The sequence below is a fragment of the Glycine max genome, chromosome 20 (assembly GCF_000004515.6).
Source record: "Glycine max cultivar Williams 82 chromosome 20, Glycine_max_v4.0, whole genome shotgun sequence".
NCBI lineage: Eukaryota > Viridiplantae > Streptophyta > Magnoliopsida > Fabales > Fabaceae > Glycine > Glycine max.
In genome coordinates, this window is record NC_038256.2 from 31870247 (window position 1) to 31890691 (window position 20445).

Below are 20445 nucleotides of genomic sequence, written 5' to 3' on the forward strand. Positions count from 1 at the left end.
ACCCCATGTCCTGCATAAAAATTCGCAATACTGTGCATCATTCACATACATCCGTTCTTTTCATTGGTTGCATTGCTTGTTGCATTCTTTCCTTGAAAAAAAAAAGAACTTAATCATTGTTATCAAAAAGAAAAGAACACGCTTTACGACGCCCTTACCGAACCCGTGCTAGAGCTAGAGTAATGGGTGAAGTAGAGGAGCTGCAAGAGCAGATGAAGGCCGACATGGAGGCCATGAAAGAGCAAATGGCCACAATGATGGAGGCCATGATGAGCATGAAGAAGATAATGGAAGCCAATGCGATTGCAGTTGCCGCTACCAGGGCTGTTGCTAAGGTGAACCTGATGCCCCCATCTGATCTCAACCAAATGAATCATCCAACCTCATATATGGTGGGCAAAGATTTGGGAAGTACGGACGACCCCATGATATGCAAATACAAAACGAGCACGCCTTCCCGCCATATGGCTTGCCTCCCAACTATACGCCACCCAATGTGGCGTACACTCCCAATGAGAATGTCAATAACTCCACTCCTATACCCATTGAGAGCCAACAACCCCAAACTGATCATGCACATTTCTCTTAAACCGTGGGGGAGACATATGAAATTCCCCACCACAATCTAGCCGACTTCGAGCCTTGCCTCAGATATGCCATTGAAGGGCAAGCAGTTGGTGGTATACCCCTGCAAAACACTTTGGAGGGCCCTCAGTATCACCCACAACTACACCTCTTGCATTCCACAACAAGTAAAAACCCTCATGCTATGGCAGAAATGGGAAAGTTGGATCATCTAGAGGAAAGGCTCAGGGCCATTGAAGGAGGTGAAGATTACGCCTTCGCTAACCTAGAAGAGTTGTTCCTAGTACCCAATATCATCACCCCTCCTAAGTTCAAGGTGCTGGACTTTGACAAGTACAAGGGGACTACTTGCCCCAAGAACCATCTAAAGATGTATTGTCGGAAGATGGGGGCATACACAAAAGATGAGGAATTGCTGATACATTCCTTCCAAGAAAGTCTTGCTGGGGTAGCTGTTACCTGGTACACTAACTTGGAACCTTCCCGAGTCCATTCTTGGAAGGACCTAATGGTTGCCTTCGTTAGGCAGTGTCAGTATAATGGCTTCAGATAGGATACAACTATAGAACATGTGCAAAAAAGGGACATGGATCTTTCAAAGAATACACCCAAAGGTGGAGGGATCTGGCAACCCAAGTGTTTCCCTCAATGACGAAGAAAGAAATAATAACAATGATAGTAGACATATTACTAGTGTTCTATTATGGAAAATGGTGGGTTACACACTTTCAAGGTTTGCGGATTTGGTCTTCGCTGGTGAAATGATCGAAGTGGGTCTAAAAAGAGGCAAATCTAATCATCATGCTTTGATAAATGCAAAAAAACTAGGGCAAATGAAGAGGGTGAGAATGAGGGAGAAACCCATGTTGTGACTGTCATTCCTATACAGCCAAGTTTCCCACCAACCCAACAATGTCATTACTCAGCCAATAACAAACCTTCTCCTTACCCACCACCCAGTTATCCACAAAGGCCATCCCTAAATCAACCACAAAGCCTGTCTACCGCACTTCTAATGATGAACACCACCTTTAGCACAAACCAAAACACCAACCAAGAAATGAATTTTGCAACAAAAAAGCCTGTAGAATTCACCCCAATTCCGGTGTCCTATGCTGACTTGCTCCCATATCTACTTGATAATTCAATGGTAGCCATAACCCCAGCCAAGGTTCATCAACCTCTATTTCTCCAAGAATACAACTCGAACGCAACGTGTACTTGTCATGGAGAAGCCCCGGGGCGTTCAATTGAGCATTGTAGGGCCTTGAAGCGTAAGGTGCAAAGTCTAATTAATGCAGGCTGGTTGAAATTTGAGAAGAATCGCTTATGAATCCTAACATTGACAAGGAACACCACACATGGGGCAATTTTTGGGAAGCTGTTGTTAGATGTCTCTAATGACTCATCAGGATTTTCAAGTTTATGCCATTATTGTAAACCACAGTTACAATGCTAAATAAAATGGATAAATTTGACATCTTTGTCCCTCATCATCTCACAAACACATCTTTGCTTATTCAAACTTCCACCGGAATGTGAGTGCAAGCCATTGGTTTGTTTGCTCAAACGACCTACGCTTCTGAGTGTTGACTTCCAAGACCGTTCAATCAGAGATTACTCGTCTTGCACGTTGGTGGGGGTGCCGTAAAACAACGAGTAAAGTTCAAAACAAATAAGTTTCAAAATAAAAGAAAAAAAACATTTGATTGACTGTGTTTTCAAGTAAAAATATAGGCATTCATGTGAGCTCATTTTATCATTCTTGAAAGTTTGTCTTTTCAGAGAGAAATGAGTTATCAAGAATAGGAGTCATTTGACTTAATTCGTCAATTGAAAAATCCTTCAACTATTTCTCGTCCTTGAAAAATTCTTTTGCGAGAATCAAAGCGCCTCTTTCTTTCTTCCTTGCTACAAGGTTGTGAAAACAAAACAACGATGGATACCTTAGAGCCCTACACTGGGGCAATGAAAGACACCATGCATAAACCTCAAGTGAACCTAGGGGCAGATTAAAAGTTCTCACCCAATAGGTTCCCTGCTACAAGGTCATGACGAAAGACAACGATTGGTACCTCAAAGCCCTGCACTGGGGCAATGAGGGGCATCGTGCATGAGCCTCAAGTGAACCTAGGGATAGATCAAAAGTTCTCACCCGTCGATGTTTTTAAACAAAAAAAAGGGGGGACAAACCCTGGCATTTCAATGAATTGATTAAACATCAAAAAGCTCCATTGTCGTCACTCCAAAATGGTCAAGTGACTAAATCAAATAGAACATACACTCTGAGGGAGTTCCCAGAGAGATTTGCAAAAGATAGGATAAGGTTTCATGAATTATCGCCTCTTTCAAAAGGACAGTCAATCTGTGTTTTCCAAAAAAATTAAATCAAAATCAAAATCACAAAATAGGGAAAGAATGTCATGAACATTGTACAACTTTCCGTTGCATTGCATTGTTTCATATGAAGTCCACATTTACCAAATTTCAAAGGTTGCATACATCTGCTTCCCTAAAAATCATGTTAACTGCATAGATTTCCTACACCTAATGTCCCATCTTTTGGAATTTGGGATGACCGGCCCTCTCAATGAGTCAATCTCTTGCTTTCTCAAAAGGGTGGACCCTTGGGTACTAGTACCCTCACCTTCCGAGGACTACACGTCCTCGCCTTTAGAGGGTTGCACGTCCTCACCTTCAGAGGGCTGCACACCCTCGCCTTCAGAGGACTACACATCCTCGCCTTCAGAGGACTACATGCCTTCAGAGGGCTGCACGCCCTCAGAGGACTGCATGTCCTTGCCATCAGAGGGCCGCACGCCCTCACCTTCCGAGGACTACACGTCCTCGCCTTTAGAGGACTACACGTCATCGCCATTAGAGGGCTGCACGCCTTCACCTTCAGAGGGCTACGTGTCCTCACCTTCAGAGGGCTACATGCACGCCCTCAGAGGACTACGCGTCCTCACTTTCAGAGGGCTACATGCCCTCGCCTTTAGAGGGCTACACGCCCTCACCTTCAGAGTGCTACACGCCCTTGTCTTCAAAGGACTACACGCCCTCACCTTTAGAGGGTTGCATGTCCTCGCCTTCAGAGGGTTGCACACCCTCTCCTTTAGAGGGCTGCACGCCCTCGCTTTTAGAGGACTACACGTCCTCGCCATCACAGGACTACACGTCCTCGCCTTCAGAGGGCTACATGCCCTCACCTTCAGAGGACTACACGTCTTCACCTTTTGAGGGTTGCATGTCTTCGCCTTCAGAGGGCTGCACACCTTTTCCTTTAGTGGACTGCACGCCCTCGCCTTTAGAGGGCTGGACGCCCTCGCCTTCAAAGGGTGACACATCCCCGACTTTAGAGGGCTACGTGTCCTCACTTTCAGTGGGCTCCACATCCGCACCTTAAGAAAATTTAAGGTCCTCTGCCCTTAATGCTTAACCAAGACTTGCGCTCCAGGTTTCGGGGGCCAGTAGTTTCCTTTAATCAGTTAAGTTCCTGGGCCACCCCTTGATCCTGGAGGAGGGCCAACTGTGCGAGCACAACTAGAGGAGGAGGCTATCGTACATCCACTATGCATACTGGGGCAAGATTTCACCCGTGCCGTTACAAAGAGACGAGTGCAGATCATGTGCACCAACATGACCACTTTTACATAGATATAGATGATGTTGCCACTTAGCAACATTCTGCCCAGCGACCACAATGCCGATCTCCCCCTGTGGAAGTATCAGTTGGTTTGTGCCGTTCTGACATAGGTAAGCATGCATGTGGCTAAACTGATTTCTGATGACATCCACTATTTGCAGGGATCGTGCCCACAAGACACCCAGTGGACCCGGAAAAGTCCAACAGGGCCCTGGAGTTTCCAGCTCTGGTTGCAGGCCTCTATCAGTCCTATAGGGTGCCCCGTCCCCCCAGCAAGGTCATGCCATCATGACATAGGTAAGTATGCACATCGCTCAACTGATTTCTGATGTCATTTATTGTTTGCAGGGATCGCGCCCGCAAGACACCCAGTGGACCCGAAGAAGTCCAACAGGGTCTTGAGGTTTCCAGCACTGATTACGAGCCTTTGTCAATTCTACTGAGTGCCCGTCGCCCCCAGCAAGGTCATCAGGCCCCCTACTAACTGAGCTTTCATCAAGAAGTATTGCGCCCCCAGGCAGGCACAAGGCGAGACACCACAACAGCCTGTAGATGGCTGGCAGCGGGCAACAGACGCACCGCCACCACCTCTAGAGTTCACCTCAGCTCATCCACAAAAAGGTTAGAGCGTTGCCTACGACACATGACCGACTAATATGCGACCAAGTCCAAAGCCAAAGGTAAGCAAAATACTAGGTCCGTGACCGACAAGTCATAAGGCGTCCAGCTCAAGACATTAAAGAAGCGCTACTAGGAGGTAACCTAGTACCTTTTAAATTTCTGCTTGTTATTTGACCACCTTTTGTTTCTCAAGTCATAGTAGGACACACCTAGTTGCTCATGGTCCTAGGAATTTAAATAAAACAAGCACAAACTCGAAAGGTAGTCATACCTCACAAAATATATATGTATGTTTAGGTAGCAAGATACCTTGGATATGCATGTATATAGCAAAAATACCTCACAAAATATATGTAGGTGTGTGTAGGTAGTGAAAATACGTTGGATGTGCATGTATATAGAAAAAATACCTCCCAAAAATATACATATGTTTAGGTAGCAAAATACCTCATGAAAGAAAAAACAACAACAAAAACAAACAAGAACAAAAATATATCTTTTGGCTGAAAAGCCAGCTTGCTTTTGAAAAGAGATAACTTCTAGCTTTTCTATGAAAAAATTCACTGATCATAACCAGTTTTTGGATGAAAATGTGTGACACACCTGAAGGGTGAATGCTGTGAAAATTTTCCCAAACGCCTAAAATAGATTCGGATGAATGCATGAATTGATAAAGGAGCATATTTTGGAAACATTGGGTTGACTTAAAATAGGGAAAATGAATCCTGAGCCCTAGTGTCCATGACCATAAAAACTGGATGCTTGAGTGTCCACATGGGTGCATGCATGACCAGTTTTGTATAAAATTTCCTAATCATCATTGTTGCATGTGTATCACGGAAATAATGTGGGACATCCCCTTTATCCCCGAACCGCTGGCCAAACCCTGACATATATCATGACTAGCCGTTCTACAAGCCTTGAGCCAAAATCCCAACTTATCATAAACCTTGACCCAGGGTGAGAATGTCAATCCTTGCACTCGAAAGAAAACAAAAAAAAAGGTAAATTCCCAATCAAAGAGTGGGAGAAAGCAAAAAAAGAAAGAAAATTCCCAATCAAAGAGTGGGAGAAAGCAAAAAAAAAAAAAAATCCCAATCAAAGAGTGAGAGAAAGCAAAAAAAAAAGAAAGAAAGTTCCCGATCAAAGATCGGAAGAAAACAGAAGAAACATGTAGAAAGGTCTTTGGACCAGACAATATCTGAACAATACAGAATTGTCACCAAGTAAACGAAAAAAATAAAGGAAACCACGACCTAAAGTGGCCCTCTCCCTTTGATTGCCAACCAAAATCCTGTGTGTCGGTGACTTGTTCACCTCACACTAAACAAAAACAGAAAAGGAAAAGGCCAAGAACACTCAAAGCCAAAATTCCCACAAAGAAAAATCACAAGAAAAAGTCCTATTGATCCATGATCACGCATGTAATCTTTGATTTGATAGGAAGTGATTTGCAAAATCAAGTCATGAAATATCTATGGTTCGGAATTAGGATGAAACACTTACCTGTGTGAGATTGATACACTTTGAGTAATTTTCTTCTATTTTTGTTGGACTTAGTGTTTCCTCTAAATGGTCGTTTAGAAACGAAATGCTAACATCCAAAATCTCATTTATGGTTATGAGAAAATTTCATCAGCATACTCTCCTTCCTCGATAGACACATTGTTTTTCATCCAAAAAACATATGTTGCTCTGATCAGTTGGAAGTTTTGTCTCTTTACTAGAGCATGTTCGCATTTTAGTGAAGAAAACACCGAGACTATTTTAGTCTCACAGTTATCAAGAACAACGTAGGTCTGAGTTCCTCATCACAAATTGAGGATACATATGAGCAAAAGCCCTGATTTTGTCGACCACCCCACCTTTTGTTACCATGACCCAAGAGTTCGGTGGCATGCGGAGCCACATGACCATGGGATCCCCAGATTCGTATTCATTTCATTTTTATGTATGTTATCTTGTTTCTATGACTTGAGGGACTAACGTTTGTTTTTGTTGTTTTTTTTTCGATTGTCATTTGTTTTGTGCATACATTTTTTTGGATTGTTGCGTTAGTGCTTATTTCGTTATTGTCGATAATATTTGTTGAAATTCTGGAACCGTGTAGAGTTTTTGTTTAGGAGGGTCATCCTAAAAATAAAACAAACAAACGTCGTAATAACGCCAAGAATAGAGAAAGAAAGAGACGTTGTGAACAAAATGTCATATCTATATATAAAGAAAAGAAAAGAAATTTTTGTATATAAACAATGTGTGAAAAGAAATTCTTGTATATGAGCAATGAGTGTATATAAAGGAAATTTTTATATAAACAACGAGTGTATATTGAAAAGGGGAAAAGAAATCTTTGAAAAGGAATAGAGATTTTATATAGACCATGTCGGTATAGAGAGAAAGAGTTTTTCAATGCGTGTGTATATAGAGAAAAAAGTTTTTTCATGTATAGGATTGTAGGTGTACAAAGAAGAAATTTTTCTCATAGATAACGATGGATGTATAGTTTTTTTTTTTTTTTGCAAACGTGCATAAGAAAAAATGAAACAAAAAGAAAAGAGAAAGAAAGACCTCGAAGGTCGGCATGTTATGGTCATAAGGAAGCACAAATCATTCGTAGAGAGCAAACATATCTTTTGGAAATAAGAAATTGACGCTAAGAGTTTATTTTCCAAAATAACCAAGATAAGAATGGATGGATTCGTTGAACCAATGAAAGAACATAATTTGGAAACGTTGGGTCTACTTGAGTAAATCCCAAGCCTTAGTATCATAATGCCATAAACTGGATGCTTGAGTACCCACCTAGCTGTATGCATGACTAATTTTGCGCATTGTTTCCAAATCATCATTGTTACGCGCGCCTCGTGGAAATAATATGGAAGTTTAACCCAAAACTGACACCCTGACACATGAATTTGTTTTGCCCCAAATATCAAAATCGGGCACACGCGGTGAAAGGACCATGTTGTGACACAACCTTAAGCTACCTTGAACCTTGGCCCATGAAGAGAATCCACATCCTTCCCCCCGAAGAAGAGGACAGCCGAATCTCCTCAAGGGAGAGCGAATAACGAATGCTAAAACCCGAATTCCCAATCAAAGATCGAAAAAAAAAAGAAAAAGGAGAGAAAGAAATGAAAAGGAAGAAATGAAAAGAAAGAAAAGAAAAGAAGCATTCCCGATCGAAGATCGGAAGAAAGTAAAAAGGAAAAGATCAGAGGTAAACAGAATAATTCCCAATCAATAAAGGAAACCAAGAAAGAGAATAGAAGGTCTTTGGACCGGATAAATTTTCGGCGTGTTAAATGACCGCTGGCAAAGGGAAAACCCATTTTGAAGTGGTTCTTCCTTTGGGATTGCCATTCAAGGTCGCTCCCAACTGGCGATGTCCCGCCCCACATAAACAAAGAGGAAAAGACCGAAACATCCAGCTTCCTCTCCAAAAACACTACCCTCGAGAAATTCCTATTGATCCGTGATCGCGCGTGTAATCTTTTGGTTCGATGGGAAATCATGTGCAAAATAAAGTCATGGTGCAGCTATGGTTTGGAATTAGGGTAAAACACTTACTTGTGTGAGATTTTGTACACTATGAGTGGTTTTATTCCCAGTTTCAGTTTGACCCGACATTTCCCTTCCTTGTTCATTTAAAAGTTAAACGTTGACATCCTACCCTTCATTTTTGGTTACAAGGAAAACTATTTTGGCATAAGAATATAGTTTCTCTAAAATATGGTGCTCTCGTGAATGATTTATTTTTCCTTGCTAAAGCATGTTCGCCTTTTAGGTGAAAGAACCCGGTGGACCATTCGGTCCTAAAATCAAATCTTATTCGGAGCCCCATGAATTGATTGTCGTTCATGCATCCTCCACTATTGAGTCTGGAGTCCCACGAATTGATTGCCTAGCGCTGTTTGTGCACCCTCCACCATCTTATTCGGAGCCCCATGAATTGATAGTCGTTCATGCTTCCTCCACCATTGAGTCCGGAGCCCCACGAATTGATTGCCTAGCGTTGTTCGTGCACTCTCCACCATCTTATTCAGAGCCCCATGAATTGATTGTCGTTCATGCATCCTCCACCATTGAGTCTGGAGCCCCACGAATTGATTGCCTAGCGCTGTTCGTGCATCCTCCACCATCTTATTTGGAGCCCCATGAATTGATTGTCGTTCATGCATCCTCCACCATTGAGTCTGGAGCCCCACGAATTGATTGTCTAGCGCTGTTCGTGCACCCTCCACCATCTTATTCGGAGCCCCATGAATTGATTGTCGTTCATGCATCCTCCACCATTGAGTCTGGAGCCCTATGAATTGATTGCCTAGCGCTGTTCATGCATCCTCCACCATCGAGTCTGGAACCCCTCGAATTGATTGTCTAGCGCTATTCGTGCATCCTCCACCATCAAATCTTATTCAGAGCCCCATGAATTGATTGTCGTTCATGCATCCTCCATCATCGAGTCCGGAGCCCCACGAATTAATTGCCTAGCATTGTTCATGCATCCTCCATCATCAAATCTTATTCAGAGCCCCATGAATTGATTGTCGTTCATGCATCCTCCACCATTGAGTCCGGAGCCCCACGAATTGATTGCTTAGCGCTGTTCGTGCATCCTCCACCATCGAGTCCGGAGCCCCATGAATTGTTTGCCTAGCACTGTTCATGCATCCTCCACCATTGAGTCTAGAGCCCCACGAATTGATTGCCTAGCGCTGTTCGTGCATCCTCCATCATCAAGTCCGGAGTCCCATGAATTGATTGCCTGGCGCAGTTCATGCGTCCTCCATTATCAAGTACAAAGCCCCCGGTGAGGGGAAAATACAATTTTTGTTATTTTCCCAATCGGTTCCTTCACCAAAAATGTGTATACGTGTATATTATGTTATTTTTTTGTTTGTTTTGTGTTGTGTAAAGAAAAAAGAAGGAGAGACGGGAGTCAATTATTTCAGATCGTTTTGGTTGGAACTATTGTGATTAAGATCAATTAAATCCCCATGATGGGCAAAGGATGGCCTTCAGGAATCCTCATAGATTAATTAAAGAAAAGGCTAAGATGGACGAAATCAGTGTCTTATCTTTACTTTCCTCCTATCTCCGATAAAATGTAAGTAAAGAGGGGCAACTGTCATACCCTAATTTCGTCCGGGGACCATTGTTTGATGTCATACAACCTTTGCTCGACCGCTTTGAGGAACTTGACACCCATTGTTAAGCTATCCGTGAAGTTCCACGACATGTCAGGAGTCGAAAGGAAACATTATTGTATAATCTGTAAAGTTCCGTAGCATTCCAGAAGCCGAAGAGGGGATGGTTGCGTAATCCGTAAAATTTCGTGACATTACGGAAAGAAAACAAGTACCGTTACGTAATTCGTGAAGCTTCGTAATGTTACGGAAAAAGAATCAGCAAAAAAGGGGGTAAAAGGGGTGTATTTAGTAAAATGGGGGTGCAAATAGTAATTTTCAAATATGGGTCCTTCTAGAGGTTTCTGGGCATTTTCTTGCTTAAAGTGGAAGCAACCTAGCTCGCCTAGGCAAGCTGTGCTCGCCTGGGCGAGCTAGGTGACAACCACCTCCCCTGTTTTGTTAAAAAATGGGCTTCCGGGACACCCGTAATGCTTCTGTAAAATTCCCATAACCCTAAATAAGCATATTTCACTTAATATGAGTGAGAAGGAAGAGAAAAAAGAAGAAAATCAAGTCCTATAGGCTTCCGTAACTTTTTCATAAATTACGAAAAAAGGGGGGTGAACTTATCAAGATAGGGGTGTAAATAGGATTTCGAGTCTAGGCCCACATTTTGGAAGTTGGGTTGCTTAAGGAGGAAGCAACTGGGTGGCAAGCTTCTCCACGTTTTTTAAAAATGATTTTCGGGGCTTCCGTAATGCTTCCGTAAAATTTTTGAAAACCTTGGGTAAGTATATTTCACTTAACATTGGTGAAAGGGAAGAGAAAAAAAGATGAAAATCAAATCCGAAACACTTCCGTAAAATACGAAATGGGGGGTGAACTTAGTAATTTGGGTGTGCTTAGAAATCTTCTTCATTAAGTCTCTGGGCGGCAAACACCTATCTTTTTCCCTATAAATAGGGAGGTGGCTGTTTCAAAAAATACTCATCACCCCTTAGCTATGCATTTCGGCTATTTTGGGCAAAAAACACGCGTGAAGAAAAAATCAAGTCGAAGTGCTTCCGTAACGCTTCCGTAAGCGATTCTGTGGAAATTCTTCATCATTCTTCATCGTTCTTCACCGTTCTTTGTCATTCTTCGGTCTTCAACAGGTAAGTTCCCGAAATCGAATCTTTCAATTCATTCTATACACCCTTAGTGTTCCCTACTTGTTTTGTGTACTTTCACTTTAATTTCGCTTACTTTCAGTTTTCTTTTCTTCCATTTTTAACGTGCTTTAACCATTTATTTAAGCCGTTTTCTCACCTAATAAATGATAAAATGAATTTCAACCGATCATTTGCATTGTAATCTCGTTTAATCATTGTTAAAACAAAATCTAACCGATCATTCACGTTGTAATCTCGGTTAAACCAAAAAAAGGCAAAATAATAATAAAATAATCAAAATATCTTTGAATAAAATAATATAAAAAAATCAATCGGACGTTTTTCTTTGGAAGTTTCCTTGGATCAATTGACTAATAACCAAAGTGAAACTAAGGCTAAAATCAAGCTTTGTCCGCAAAAAATCACTAAAAATCGTTTTAAGGTCCAACGCCTTAAACGATCCTCTTTGCTTTTATCAGTTAACATGGATCGTTCAAAAGAATAAACTCAACATGTAACTTTACCGCTTTTGCGAGAACTACGTAGGTCTGATTTCCTCTTCGATGGAGGATACGTAGGAGCAAAAGCCCCGCTTTTGTCGACCTCGTGAGATGGTTAGAGGTCCAATGCCTTAGCTTTCTCACCAAGTAAAATGGATCATTTTAAGGTCCAACGCCTTAAATGACCACCTTCCAAGTAAAAAGAATCGCTTGATTCGCCCCTTTTGAAAGAACTACGTAGGTCTGATTTTCTTATCACAATTGAGGAATACGTAGGAGCAAGGGAAACACCCTTGTCGACCACAAAAAGATAAAAAATATAAAAAGCATAAAAACACAAAAAGACACGTAAAAGGGAAAATAAAACAATTTGAAGTCATCTTTGCACACTCGATTAAAGGCTGTCGTCCCTTGTGACGGACGCGTGCGGTGCTAATACCTTCCTCGTGCGTAAATACAACTCCTGAATCTTTCACACTTAAAGTTCGTAGACCACGTCTTTCCGGTTTTTTCGACGTTTTCCTTGAATAAAAGTTGGTGGCGACTCCGCGCATCTTCCTTTCTTGGAAGACGCACCCGTGAGCCTTCGCGTCGCCCTCCCGCCATAGGGCAGGTTTCGACAATGACTAATGACCCTAATTTTGTTTTGGTAAACAATGTAGCTATTTTACTTTGTTAAGTAAATGATGAAACACCCTTTATCAAATCTGGAATGGCTCACTTTCTAATTAATTTACTTAGACATTATGGGAATGCAAATTGAAAGGTTAACAAGTATCAAGATTCAAAAGTAGTATATTCTATTTGAAGAAGAAATAGTATAAGGTGTAATATGAAAGTTTGAAAACAGGAAACTTAGCCATTACAAAACTGACAACAAAGTTCTAAATTTGAAACATCACAAGATCTAAAGAAAATCAGCATCAACTTTTCATGTATTCAATAAACAAACATGGATGGGAAGTTTTCAAAATATTATGCCTTTCAATCAATGGACAACCATGATGGTCTCACAACAACATGAGAGAAGCCAACCTTTTTTTTCACCGATGGTACATATGGATGAGAAAATGTCTTCTTCTGGAAACTAGAAATTCTTTCAAGTATTTCTCAATTCTTTAAGAAAGAACAATTTTGGTTATTAGATTAAAATAGAACCAATGGGTTATAAGTGTTTTAAGATGTATGTTACCTGGGCTATGTGTGCACTTGTGCGTGTATGATATATATAGATAAATATTTTGCATCTGTGTCTATGCTTATTTAGGTTACTTTGATTTTTAGACTTTTCCCCCCTACTGTCTTTGTAGATTAAAAAGAAATACCCCACTAGCGCCACCCAAGGGACTCTTGCGGTTGAAAAGCCGATCTTAGTTAGAAGAGGTCATAAATATCTTAGCTCACTATGATACCAATTGTTTCATCTATGGCATTATGGACCTACATATTGCATCATGCTTGAATTTCCTTATTTTATAAGAACATAATTGGCCTAGATTCTTAGCAGCTATAGATTACTAGGACCTAGAAATTTAGGTAAGGTATGTATTTGATTATTGTTGATCAACTCCTCAATACCTGTCATTGTCTTGTAAAAATGAGCCTATTGATGTATTTACCCAAAAACATGGTAGCATTATGTGCTTTTGGATTTCTGCTAGAGCTCATTATATTTCTTTTTGCCGAATCCTTTCATTGACTCTATCTCTAACTTTCTAATTGTTATCTTTTCTCTTTGACCTAACATCAACAATAAGTGCCAGTTTTGTATGTGACTGCAACTGGGTCAAGTTTTTAGCGTGAATTTCAGTTCAAATAATGGTAAAGAACTTTTACAAATCCAATTTATATCTAAACAACCTTGTATTTTTAATTTGTTGTTGAACAATTATTTGAATTGGATAAGGATACACGTAGAAATTTTGGGACATAAAAAATATTGATGAATATTAGCTCCATATTCTCTTTATTTATGTAAAGGTAAAGAGATTATAGATTATTATGTGAGATGGTTAGGATTAGTTAGTTGAGAACTCTCATGCCTCAAGGCCATGAGGGCATGAACAACCTTATGACCTTTGTCACTCGAGAGCCAAAGAAAGGGATTTTGCCTTATTTAGTAGGATAATCTATGACAACTTGTATTCTTTTTGTTCTTTTTTGAATGTTGATAAGTCATTCTTTATCTAGTTTCTCCAAAAATTATAGGTTGAACCAAAGTAATAAGCATAAATATCTTGCTCCTACATGAAAAATAAACCCATCGTCTAACAGTGACGAGCCTATGTGAGATGGTTACGATCAATTAGCCGAGGAGTCTACATGAAAATAAATCTTGAAGTCTCCTTCCTCTTCCTCTAAAGATTCCTAGTTCTCTATCAAAAAGACTTATATATTGAACTCTCTTAGGGTTAAAATATGTTGTACTAAGTTGCAAATTCTTAGTGTAAACACTTATGTGTGTTTGGTTTAGCATTTACCAATGTTTGATTTTAGTCAAGTCCAAACTATAATTTGTAGATTTTGGGATTTTTTTTGGATGTTATTAATGTCAAAATATGACATGATTTTGTTTTTTTAATTGATGTTGTTATCCTTTCAGTTGTATTTTATGCCTACGGTCATTATCATCATTTGTATTACATCATTTATGACATTTCTATTACACAATTTCAGTTTATGTTGGAAAATAGTCTTTAACTATAAATATCATCAATTATGGGAAAAAAGTGTGGTATCACTTGTTGTTTTCAATTCAATAGCCATAATTGACTTTCCTCCAGTCTGTATTCATTTTTGTTAATAACATGCTTGAACAAATTTTATATGACTGCTTTACCATCTCACCTACTCATAGCGGTTGTTAAGGTGCTTTTATGTCATTCTTGCTTGACTAAACATAAACTCATACAACTTTTGCTGCCATCACCGCACTAATAGTTATTGTTACAAGTATCTTTCCAGGTATGAATGTCATTATGACACTTATGTGGATATTACATTTTTTTCATATATGTAAATTCTTTAATGTTAAAATTATGTGCATCTTGAGTGACCCTTAGCTTCTCGTTTAAGATTCAATATAGTGATTAATACGAATAGTTTGGATTAATCATTGTATTGGATCTTGAATTGTCCATTTGGACAAGTTGGGAACACTCATTTTCACTTCATTCATAGTTATAGGTTAAGTATGTTGTGTTATATTTGATTAAATTTAGGTTTACTGCATATTTCTTTGTTCTCTGAGTGCATACTTGAACATGGTCAATTCATGTCACCACTTTCATTTCGTGTACTTGGAGACCAATGTGAAATGCTGCTGAATTTTAATCAAATTTTCCATAAGGTACTTAACTTGTACATATGAATGACGTAAAATAAGGGAGTTCCTGAATGGGATAGGACCACATTTTTTTTACAGAAAAGTGAGATTATCATGCATATGGGATAATGTAGCCGATATCATAGAACAAAAAACATGGATCAAAGTTGGATTAAAGCACATCGCAAAAGCAAAGACTATCAAAAGGGGGTTGAAGATTTCTTGCAATTTGTGCAACAAAATGCACCAATATTAGCTACAAAATATTTTTGCCCATGTGTTAAATGTGTGAATGGGAGACTTCAGTCTTTGAGTGACATTAGATCACATCTTATATGTTAGGGGTTTAGTCTGTCTTACACAAATTGGATATGACATGGTGAATTGCCACTCATGTCAACAACCTCTCACACAAAGGCGGTTGATGTACAAACTAGAGATCGTATGGAAGACATGATATGTGATCTTGGCCAAGAGGATTTTTGACATGCTCATGCACCTTATTATGAAAAATTACAAATAGATTCAAAGAAGCCATTGTATTTGTGATGCACAACCTTCACTCGATAACCAACGGTTCTAGCTTTGGTGAACTGGAAGGCCAAATTTGGGTGGAGTGACAAAAGCTTTACTGAGTTGCTTGTGTTATTGAAAAATATGCTTCCTAACGATAACATGTTACCGAAGAGTCACTATGAGGCAAAGAAGATATTATGTCCTTTAGGTATAGAGTACCAGAAAATTCATGCATGCCCTAATGATTGTATTTTGTATAGAAATGAGTTTGCAGAAATGCACAACTACCCGACATGTGGGGTATCACACTACAAAGTGAATGACGGCGAATGCAGTGATAATGCAGCCACAAAAAATAGTCATCCAACAAAGGTTTGTTGGTATCTGCCAATAATACCAAGGTTTAAGAGATTGTTTTCTAGTGCATACAATGCAAAAACCTTAGGTGGCATGCAGATGGTAGAATAATTGATGGGTTGAGCCGACATCCCGTTGATTATCCACAATGGAAGAAAATTGATTGCTTGTATCCAAAATTTGGAGAGGATCCAAGAAACCTAAGGCTTGGTCTTGCTTTAGACGGAATGAATCCTTTTGGTAACTTGAACACCAGCCATAGTTCGTGGCCTATTTTGCTAATGATTTACAACCTTCCTCCTTGGTTGTGCATGAAGCAAAAATACATTATATGGTCTACGATCATAGTGGGTCCAAGATAGCCAGGAAATGACATTGATGTCTATCTAACTCCCTTGATTGAAGACTTAAGGAAATTGTGGGTAGACGGGGTTGATGTGTATGATGCGAATGTTCAATAAACCTTCAGGTTATGTGCAATGATATTTTGCACCATTAATAACTTTCTGGCTTATGGGAATTTGAGCAGATATAGTGTAAAAGGAACCCACGCATGTCTTATTCGTGAGAAAAAGATGAGTTACATCCAACTGAAACATGGAAAGAAAATAGTATATACAGGGCACTGAAGATTTTTGAAACCTTATCACTTATATCGGCAATTAAAGAACGCATCTAATGGAGAAAATAAGATTCAAAGTGTGCCTAAACCCTTAGTTGGACACAAAGTTTATGATCGGGCGAAAGACATCATAACTATCTTTGGTAAGACATAAAAAAGGGATGCGTTTGGGAAGAACATTTGGAAGAAAAGGTCAATATTCTTTGATCTTCCTTACTGGTGTGACCTACATGTACGACATTGTCTGGACGTTATGCATGTTGAGAAAAATGTGTATAATAGTTTGATTGGCACTCTTCTTAACATTAAGGGCAAGACAAAGGATGGTTTGAAATATCATCAAGATTTGGTTGACATGGGTATACGAGACTGCTGCATCCAATTTCTTGAGGTGATCGAATGTATTTGCCCCGACATGTCACACAATGTCAACGACAGAGAAAAAAGTTTTTGTCATTGTTTTATAAATCTGAAAGTCCCACAAGGATACTTTTCAAATATCAAGAGCCTTGTATCAAGAGTCATGTGTTAATGCAACAACTCTTGCCAATGGTTGTTCGTGGTATCTTGCCTGAAAAAGTTAGGCTTACCATAATTTGCTAGTGTTTTTTCTTTAATGCTATCTGTAGTAAGGTTATTGACCCTCAACAGTTGGATAATTTGGAGAATGAAGCTTCAATCATCCTATGTGAATTGGAGATGTATTTTCCCCTGTCATTTTTGACATCATGATTCACTTAATTGTTCATCTTGTGGGGGAGATTCATTTTTTTGGGCCTTTCTTTTAACGTTGGATGTATCCGATTGAGCAATACATGAAGGTGTTAAAAGGATATACAAAGAATCAATATCGACCAGAAGCAAGCATTGTTGAAAGATACATTGTTGGAGAAGCTATTGAATTTTGTTCAAAGTATATAAATACTGCTACACCAATCGGGGTTCCTCAAAGTCGTCATGACTCCACGATTCAAGGTAGGGGTACATGAGGATTTAATGTTATAACCATGTATCATCGGCAGTTGTCACAAGCTCATCTATATGTACTAAACAACACAACAGAGGTGATCCTGTACATAGATGCTCACAAAAAACATGTCACAAATACTCACCGAAAAATGAACAAGATGAGGTTGTTGCAAGAGCACAATAGAACTTTCATCAACTGGTTTAGACAAACAATCTTCGCAGATGACAATGCTTCGATGACACTAAAATTGTTAGTTGTTGGTCCAAATCTCAATGTTCCAACTTGGAAGGGATATGATATCAATCACTGTTCTTTCTACAGAAAGTCACAAGATGAAAAAAGTAGCGTGCATAATAGTGGGGTGAGTGTTGACGAACATTCAGATCACTTTTGTAGTGCTTCTGATAATAATATGATTCAAGCATCCATGCCTTACTATGGAGTCAATGAAGATATTTGGGAGCTTGATTACGGTGAATTTATAGTGCCTTTGTTCAAATGTCAGTGGGTTAATGGAAATATCAAAGTACGTCAAGACAAAATCGGATTTACTTTGGTTGACCTTCAAAAGGTTGGTTACAACGACAACCTATTCATCATGGTAGTCCAAGCTAGACAAGTTTTTTATGTCTAAGATCCATGCGACTCAAGATGGTCAGTGGTTCTACCAGGGAGAACAATTTCTATCGGTGACCATATTGATGGTTCAACACTCGATGTCAGCAAGATGTCAACTTTCTATCAACAAATGCCTTTCATAAATGGTGAAGATCAAGAGGATGATATACATTCAAATTGTAATGATCATGATGGTTTGTAGGAGAATATTCCTACGTAACTGCTTATGAACAAAGTAATGTATATAATATATCGCATAATTGTAATACATTTATGTATTTGAATATTTACAAGTTAATGCTTATATTTTGTTTATATAATTGATTATGTCCTAACTCAATTTGTTTGACTTGTCCAGACTCATGACAACACCCCCAAGGTCCCCTCCATATTCAGATATTCCTTCGGAGGCTACATCTAGGAGGACTAGACAATCCACTCGGCTAAGAAGGTTGACTGTCCAAAGTTTGGATCAGCCATGACCAACAGTAAACGTCAATCGTGCCACTAGGAGATGATCAGGCCCCCATAAAGAAAAGTTTCATAGTCATTTGGGGGTTGTAGCATGAGAAAAAATTCCTATTGTCCACTCCAATTGAAATGTTGTACCAAAACCTTTAAAGAATCTAATATGGGATGACATTTTGGTAAGTGCATATTTAAGTTGACAATTGTATACAATTTTCTTTAATTATTTTCAAAATATTATTATTGACTAACTGTTATTTAACAATTTAGATTTGGAGGGCAAATTTGACATCCCTAAAGGTGACAATGCCAAAAAGAAGGTGATGTCAACGGTCGCTAATAGATGAAGGCAATTTAAGTCCTCCCTAACGAAAAAGTATGTTTATGCTGACAATGAGGGTCAACAAAAAGATGATCCTTTTGTTAAGTATGGTATCGATGCAGCAACTTGGGCAGAATTTGCAAAAATCTACCAAACCCCTAATTGGAAGGTTTATTTAAGTAGTTTTGTATTTATAATTGAATTTGTTATCATTTTTTTATTTACTAATTTGAAAAAAAAAATGTTTTTTTTTTGTAAGGGAATATGGAAAAAGGCCCAAAAAATTAAAAAATACAATGATTGCCTCCACTTGCTATCTCATGGGGATTATGATCTGCTTGAAAAAAAAATAATAGACGAGAAAAGGAAGACACTAGAACACCTAGCTGAGTTCACTAAAAATTCATCCCTAAGTGTCAACCCACCATCCCCCATTTCTAGACATATCAAGTGGAAGATGGCCTGCACAAAACGATATGACTAGATGACCTCTACAACGGCCCAAGAAATATCAAACAAAATTGTGAGTAATTACCTCGATGTTTCACAGTTTGACTTAATTTATTGTATAATAAGAACCTCTGTTGGATTGTAAATTCATGTTGTGTTGTTCATAGGACTCTTTAGAAGAACAGACGATGCAAAGTAGCTTTGTTCCGCATGGTCGTGTGGACATATTGAACATTGCTATTGGCCGACTAAAGCATCCAAGTCGCGTACATGTGGCGGGAATAGGTGTGACAATCATTCAATACTTTGGATAGGCCTAACGTGGCTCCAACACTTCCTTTGCATCAATCACTCAACAACAATTGGCTGAAATCATCGGTAACCTAAAGGAAGAGTGGAGGAAAGAAGTAGAAGAAGAAACAAGAACCTACAAGAAGCGCGGAGGAGGAAGGTAGAAGAGGAAAACAAATGCAGTTTGGGGACAATTAAATAAGAGTTGAAAAAAGAAATAAAATTAGAGTTATCCCAAATTGCATCACAACACTCAACCCCACTTGAGCCATCGGATATACAAGTATTAGCTACACGTGTGAGCACCAAGGGGAGTTGTCTTGATGACACAAATCCATTAGGTAAAGAGCCTTATAATGTGCACGTGGATACCATGGGTTTGTACATAGTTGGTGAGCAGTCTACTCAACTAGTGGCATTGGGAAAAGTGTATGACAGTTTATCCACCATACATAATGTCCCTTATGCAAATGATGCGGTTAGGGTGAGTGTTGTCAAAGTTTACCATGGTGACGCTTAGTTCCCTTTCCCGACATTAGAGATTCAGTTTGTGTGGTAGACCGTTGGCACATTCGTGGGCTGGCTGACACATCTGATGAGGTTTTTTCTTTTCCCTCTGAATATTAATTTTAGTCACATTGTTAAATAAAATTAGCATAATTGATATTTTTGTCAACCATGTAGGATTCATAGAAGAGTCTACCGAAACCGGTTGGATCCGTTGAAATGGATAATGCAGTGACTGCAATTGATCCATTGGGAGAATAGGTTAAGAAATTGTTTGATGTTTACCAAAAGCCAATTGAGTTGTCATGGGATGGGGCAAAATTTGGGATACCTAATGTCAAAGATGACTTTTTCATCACACACA